Source organism: Myripristis murdjan, chromosome 5 (genome assembly GCF_902150065.1).
Source record: "Myripristis murdjan chromosome 5, fMyrMur1.1, whole genome shotgun sequence".
Lineage (NCBI taxonomy): Eukaryota > Metazoa > Chordata > Actinopteri > Holocentriformes > Holocentridae > Myripristis > Myripristis murdjan.
Window position 1 is genome coordinate 15,117,710 of NC_043984.1, and position 6,538 is coordinate 15,124,247.

Here is a 6,538-nt window from a genome sequence, read left to right on the forward strand (position 1 = left end):
TTTGTCAATTGCTTATGTGCACATATACTTAAAGAGGATGTTGAAGCAACATATGATGCTCTCTCTAACTAAACATCTGGAAACATGGAGAGATGTCAAATGATTATTGTAAGATAAACTGAGTCATTTTTTAGTTTTAACTACAGTTTTAACCCCAAGAAGCAGAGATGCCAAAGGAATAATCTTAAAAATAAAACACATCTTAATTATGGTAAAGTGATGTAAATAATGTAATTTTTGTATGATTACAGTACAGGAACAAGAATGTCACGATTTAAGATTTGAAAAATATCTGCATACTGGTGCACAAACATAGTTTGAATCAGGAATTCAACATTAAACCATTTTTCATAATTTTTTCTTCACCCTTTTACAAGTGTCCAATAGTTATCTAAATTGTTTTCCTGCTTATTGTACAATGCAGTTGTCTAATTATTATTCTTATGTAATATTTGATATGTGATATGTAAAATAAGGCTCTTTTTGTTTGTGGGTATGCCCTATTCAAACTTTTTCCCAAAAAATTCAGCAATTTTTCTGTTGTAGATTTCTATATATTCCGAGGATTTTGTTTGGATGAAACTGCACTATGGGCTCTGCATTACTGGATAACATACATACCCTATAATCTGTTATTTTCAATCATTTGCTTGATGAAGACCCTGCTAGTTTCAAATGTTAACATGTTAAGTGTTCCCTCCACTTCCAAATGTATCTTTTTCCTGCATCTGGCCCAAAAAACAGGTTGGATGTGCACACATTCAGCTACCCTGTGCACAGCATATTGCAGCAGCCTGTGCTCATGATCCACAGCCTTTTACCAAATGAAGTGGAGAACTAAAGGCGCCAGGAGCAAAAGAAAAATAGTTTCAACACAAATGGGAGACCAACTACCTGTTTACAGGGTTCATAAACATAGACTACAATGTTTGGTGTGTGTACAGACAGTATCAGTGATGGAAGAGTATAACATTAACAGCACTAAAACAGCATTCAGAGGCACAAACAAGAAAAATACACTGGTGCCATAAAACTTGCTGTCATTAAAGATCTCACAAGAAGAGTAAATAAGCAGTAATCAAAAATGATGGAACAGCACAAAAAATTTCTCGATACATCCTACCAAGTATCACTGGAGCAAGCATTAGTCAGAAATCTGTTGTCTGATACGGGGACAGTGATTGGGTCTGAGCGTGGCTGTGGGTTTGCTGCCATGCGAGTCATTGTGGCTCCTCATGATGACTTAAATTATTTTGTAGCCCTTACCCCCAGAAAAGTTGCCTATCCCCGTTGTATGATGTGTAAAGGATTTCACAAACAGGCAGGCCTGAAAAATGTTGTGTACTGAGATACTCTTTTGAGATACCGTCACGACTCCTTTTTGTTACGTGCTTGTTATTGTAACTCTGTCCAAAGTTTGCAACTGAATACACGCCCATGTCAAATTCTTCCAGGTCTCATGTTTCCTCATCATTATTATTAACAGTAAAAAAAAAAAAAAAAAGGCCTCATCAGTCCACTTGACTTGCTCTACGCTATGTACACACACCCACGTAAAATAAATTATTCCAGGTCTCATGTTTCCTCGTGAGGCCTGTCTAACGAGAGAGTAACTGACAATGTGGTGCTCCACTGAAAGAAAACAAAAGCATTTTACTTCATCACACAGGTCGGGTCTGTATTAAGTATGTATGAAATTGTTTACATGTAAACATTGATTGCTGGTGTGAATGTAACTATTCTTCCCATGTTTCCCACAGAGAGCTATTACAGAGTAGTTATAAATCATGGGAGATGCAGGTTATCAGCTAGTCTTTTGTGCTGAGTGAACTTGGAATTTCAACTGAAAAATAAACTTTGCACTCCAACAAAGGTAATGGTTTTGTTAATTTATTTATGTATAAATTACAATACAAGTTTTCTGTGCATTTATGTTGGGGCTGGACAGAAACCTCAGGAACAGCTATCGTCTGTGCTGCAGGGGAAGCCAGAAGGAACCAAGTGTTCAGAGTGGCTCTTTGGGGAGGTCAAGTTCAGGTACCCCATCTCTGCCGGCCTGGGCAGGCTCAGAGTCACAGCAGAGAGAGAAGAAGCAGCCGAATCCATCTGCTTGGTCTTACTGTGTTGAATGCTGTCCAGCAAATCCTGAATTTCAGAGGCCTCAGGCATCATCGAACTATGAATTGAAACAAAGTTTGCATTCATTTAATGCTGTTTTCAATTATTCTGTCATGCAAATGGGTATTACTGATGCAGATTCAAACATACGTTGAAGTTCGCAGAGGGCTAGATGTGAAGAAAACACACTGTGGACTCAATATCTTCTTCAGTTCCTAATAAAACACAAACAGAATGGTAGATGATTATTGTTTCTTTACAAAAATCATGCTGGGCTCTGTGCCTTTTACTCTGCCTTGGTTTTCTCCTTTAGAAATGGACATAGAAGGGTGGGAAAGCACAACACATTATCTTACTGCCTTGTTACATCAGTTTTGATATTTCTGAGTTAGCAAACATCAAGGCGGGATACATGCTGCTACAGTCTGTACCAGCGGCATAGCACAAAACATCTTTCCAAACCTCTTGACTCTGGGTGGGTTTGCCTGGGAATCTATGCAAAAATGCAACTGATTTTGAAATAGAAACAATACCAATCCTCTCCTCATCCTCTGTATGAGCTTTGTGCCAAAAAAACACCTTAATAGAGTTTGCAACTGTATACACACCCATGTGTCTGTAAAGATTCTCTGTCATCTAGGTCATGATATGATAATAGTTTTCTGAAGACTATTATCAGTTCAGTCGACTTGCTCTACGCTACGTACACACACCCATGTAAAATTCTTCCAGGTCTCATGTTTCCTCGTGAGGCCTGTCTAACGAGAGAGTAATTGACAATGTGGTGCTCCACTGAAAGAAAACAAAAGCATTTTACTTCATCACACAGGTTGGGTCTGTATTAAGTCTGTATGAAATTGTTTACACGTAAACACTGACTGCCAGTGTGAATGGAACTACTCTTCCCATGTTTCCCACAGAGAGCTATTACAGAGTAGTTATAAATCATGGGAGATGCAGGTTATGAGCTAGTCTTTTGTGCTGAGTGAACTTGGAATTTCAACTGAAAAATAAACTTTGCACTCCAACAAAGGTAATGGTTTTGTTAATTTATTTATGTATAAATTACAATACATCTCATATTTAATGTGAATAGTGTTAATTTAGTGATAATCCATCATATTTCCAATGCACTTTTATTTGTTTTGGGAGGGTTTGGGTGTTGTTTTTTTTCTAGAAAGCAACAATAAATATGTTGAAACAAGGCAGAATAAGGCAGATCAGCCCCCTGGTATCACGAAAATGACTGAAAGTTCTTGGAACAAGTTGATAAGTGTTGCGGATTATCTCATCCCACTTTTTCACATTTTAACACTGAATATGAGATTAAATGAGGTTAAGCTGGAGATTTTTGGAATGTGCTGATCGACAGACACGACATACAGTGCATGATGTGAGCATGTCTCTGACCAAGGGTCCGAAATAAAGCTCCCAGTTACAAATCAGGTGTGGCCCAAAAGTAAAATCTATTATCTGGGCCAAGCGCTTCAATTACAGAACTGTCCCAGAGGAGAAATCCCCTCCATTTTTGAAGGTGTAGCGACTATTATCATAAACAAAGAAGTCGCTGAGAGGCTGAGCTTAGGGTGTTTGTTGATTGTCCGACACGCTGTACAAACAAAATATTCGCTGAGATCAAAAAATACGTTTAACGAGTTTTATTAAAGAATTAGAACAACTTATTGTAACGTGCTCAAAGTATTAAAAAAACAATCACAGCGATCAACAGCAAAAACAGCGGTCAACAAAAAATACGGCCTCTCCCGTCACTCACCCTCTTTCTTTGTTATATCTCCCGCCGTGCCAGTGCCCAGGTGATTATATTAACTAGGAGGTTACCACCCATAGCCCTGTGACCCAGTTTCTGTGATATTAAAATAAACAACAAAAAATAACAAAATAACCAAAATAACCCAAATTTAAACCACAAGATTACAGTTCATCATACGTTACTTCATGGCTCCTACAGAAGGTATGGCCAAACCAACGTGGTTATGATGTGGCCCTCATGTGTTTTGCCGGATCACATCTCAGCCAGAGGTACCAGCCAGATGCCACATGTGGCCCAAAAGTCAATGCTATCAGGGATGGTCGCGAGCTGCAGCGCAGAGCGACATCTTGAGGATTAACTGCGCTGCAATGTCAGCATGGCCAAATGAGCGGCTGGACAACGCGATCTTAGGGACTCCTTTAAAAAGACGAAAACTACAGGTGAGCTATAAGTCAAGATTCAGGAATCTCAATCATTACTTTTTATTAACCTACAAAAGTCGCCAAAGGTTGCATGCACAATAACAACACGGCTAGTCGGCTCCAAACTATCTGAGATTCTTGTTAACTAGCTTGCTAAAACACTGGACTGGTCATTCAGTCACGTTAGATTCGGGTTTATGAGCGTGGCAAACGTGGAACAGTTATTTACAGTTAACGTTAGATGAGAGTTTGTCTCAAATATTTTACCAGTATTAACCCATTTAAGCCCACCGGCAACTATAGTTGCCGAAGTCTATGCCTGTCATTTTCTACTCAAAATAAAAAAAATCTATATGTTACTCATATAGTTTTCTTCAATTATATGATAGTAGACAACTTAGACAAAGGTTTTAAGAAAAAAAAATAAGTTTGCAAGTGCTTCCTGTCAAATGACATCATCGACTTCCTGCCTCTTCCTCCCGAGAACATGGTGGCAGCAAACCCTCCCAGAAAGAGCTCATTTTCTTTAAATTATGATGTTTTCAACCCTGATATGTATATATGTATTTAATCATACAAGTCTCTTGAATAACCCAAAAAAAGAATTTTGTACCTGGGATGAACAGTTTTTTGTTCATGGGCAAATTTGTGCAAGCGGCAACCAGTGGCGGTTCTGCCCATGTTGCCGCCCTGGGCGAAATTACTGCCTTGCGCCCTTCCGTTCTAGCAGCGAGAACTTCCAAGCGATAACGGCCGCTACCGGTGCCCCTCTGGCGGCTACACGCGCCCCTCCCAGAGCAGGGGCGCCAACACCTGCACAAATACCTTTTTTGGAAAAAATACTTTTTATATGGACAAAATCTTGTTTGTATAAAAAAAAAAAAAAAAAAAGCCACCGGTCAGCATCAGGCGGGCCGGCCGCGGCACCGGCTTGATGCTTACAGGTGCCGCGCCCACCCGGTCAGGTCTGCCGGATCTGACAGGTGAGCGGCGCACACATACTGCCATCCTCTCATTATAAATCAACTTTTGTTCATACGCGGCTGCAGCAGCACAACGGACAGTGACACAGACAATATGGTTGATTATTGACTGCGCAATGCGGCCATTCGCCGGTAATTGCGGCATCAGGCGAGCCTACCTACTGGTTTATATGCAAGCACAATACATGTGTATTTGCTTAGACCCCAATATTAGACGAGGGCGTTTTTTCAGGGCATTTTCAATGGAAAAAAATATTGTCTTATATTCAGATGAATACGGTAATAGAAAACTGCTTTGCAGCGAGGATGATTTTTTTTTTTTTTTTTTTTGCGCTCATGCCGCCCCCCACGTGACATGAAAATATGCCGCCCCGGGCGGCTGCCCGCTTCGCCCGTGCCTAAAACCGCTACTGGCGGCAACTATAGTTGCCGGTGGGCACATAGCTTGTAACTACCATGGAAAAACACTGTTTGCAATATTGCTCATGAATTACTTATTTTAAATTGTAGAATGATGTACAATGGCTCAGTTTAATCCTCTTAGATTACCTTTTCTAACTATATAAGGACACTGGTGTTCAAAAGCCACATGTCCCTAGATTTTGACACATTCACACACCTCATCTTGCTCGCTGCTAACATAATCAAGCCTACTTTGCTTTAGTATTGAACTGAGGCAAAAAAAAAAAAAAAAAAAAAAAAGACTGTTGTCCAATTGGAGATGCTTTTCCCTTCATACACAAGTACTAACCCCAACCAATGCCTCCACCCCCCGACCCAATCCCCCCATTTGGTAGCTAACACACACATACACACTCCCCAGGACCTCTCCCCAGTCCCCCCCAATCTCCTCCTCTGCTATATGTTAGCACTTTTCATATAATAATCAGGTACCAAATGAATAATCATGTATATATCCATGGATGACATAAAAGGAAAATCAGTTTTTAGAGGTTTTGGGTCATGTTTGAAAAATGAAAAGTCCATACTGTTTTTACATGAACTACAATTCATAATGTTTATGTGTTATACGATGTTTATCTATTTCACATGCACTTTATCATTTCTAACTTTTTAAGTGCTTTTTAAACTTGTTATGGACTTTTAAAAAATGTTAATGACCCTTTATGAAATTCTTGTAATTAGTTTACATTTGCTGCAATTGGTGCTTTGATGTATCCAACTTGTTCCCACATTTTTGTCAGTTTTGGATTGACAAAGTGTTATTTAATGTTTTAAACCTT

General features: G+C 39.5%; 1 long non-coding RNA gene across 4 annotated transcripts; it reads right to left on the reverse strand.

The window, feature by feature from the left end:
• Window positions 1-1,858: 1,858 nt before the first annotated feature.
• Window positions 1,859-5,050, reverse strand: LOC115359576 (uncharacterized). 4 transcript variants are annotated; one of them, XR_003928255.1, is made up of 3 exons: window positions 4,925-5,050; window positions 2,269-2,333; window positions 1,859-2,176 (listed from the first exon to the last, which is right to left on the reverse strand). It is a non-coding gene; the product is annotated as an uncharacterized LOC115359576 (long non-coding RNA). The 4 variants fall into 4 exon arrangements; XR_003928256.1 differs by lacking the exon at window positions 4,925-5,050 and adding an exon at window positions 4,072-4,177; XR_003928257.1 differs by lacking the exon at window positions 4,925-5,050 and adding an exon at window positions 4,067-4,156.
• Between the last annotated feature and the right edge of the window lie 1,488 nt (window positions 5,051-6,538).